The sequence below is a fragment of the Myotis brandtii genome, unplaced genomic scaffold (assembly GCF_000412655.1).
Source record: "Myotis brandtii unplaced genomic scaffold, ASM41265v1 scaffold196, whole genome shotgun sequence".
Lineage (NCBI taxonomy): Eukaryota > Metazoa > Chordata > Mammalia > Chiroptera > Vespertilionidae > Myotis > Myotis brandtii.
Genome location: NW_005357311.1, coordinates 1,966,638 through 1,967,738, shown reverse-complemented (window position 1 = coordinate 1,967,738; position 1,101 = coordinate 1,966,638).

The following is a 1,101-nucleotide window of genomic DNA, read 5'->3' as shown; positions in this document are numbered from 1 at the left end:
AGAAAAATAAGAGCTATTTTAAGAAAATTGTCTTGGGAATGTTAACAAAATTAATTTGCTAATGTCTGATAATTTGTCTATTATTATTTATGTACAAAACAACTCTGAATCTCTTTCTGTACTGCTTTTAGCAGGGGACATAATATTAGGGTCAGGAACCCAAGCTAGTTTGTATTATATATAAGATTCCATGATAAAAAAAGAAATGTCTATGAATTCAAAATGAGGCCATAAATAAATAAATAAATAAAATGATTATTTAAACTGCGCAAAAAAAAAAAAAGATTCCATGTTAGATGTTTAAATTTACTATCTCTAGCCCTCTCAGTGTAGGCATAGTCCTCCTTTTACATGTTTATAAAAATAAAAGGGTCTGCTTTAGTCAGGAATCGCCAGAGCAGCAATAGCACTGTGTGTGTGTGTGTGTGTGTGTGTGTGTGTGTGTGTGATGAGAAAGAGAGAGAGAGAGAGAGAGAAGACAGTGGTGATGATGGGGAGATATGTTACAAGAAATTGGCTCATGAGATTATGGAGGCTAGCATGTCATAAGACCTGCAGGGTGACTCCAAAAGCTGGAGACCCTGGAGACCTGATGGTATAGCTCCTGTCTGAAGACTGGCAGGCTTGCGACCCTGGAAGAGAGGATGTTTCCGTTCAAAGACAGCCTGGCAGGAAGAATTCTCTCTTCATGTGGGGAGAGCCAGCCTTGTTTGTACTCTCCAGGCCATCAGCTGATTGGATGAGGCCCGCCCACAGTAGGAAAGACAGTCTGCTTGACATGTCTTATTGATTTAAGTGTTAATTGCATTTAAAAACACCCTCACAGATACATTTAAAATAATGCTTGCCCAAATATTTAGGCACTATGTGGCCCAGTCAAGTTCACATACAATGAACAATCAGAGGCCCACAGAAAGTTGTTTCTTTCAGGTTTCAACTAATTAGGGGCAGAGCAGAGATTTGAACGTAAGGGTGATTTAGAAGCCCATGGTTGTTGCACCAGTACCCCACTGGCCCCAAAGAGGTGATTATCGCCATTAGAAAGCCTTCCAGCCCTAGCTGGTTTGACTGAGTGGATAGAGCGTCGGCCTGTGGACTGAA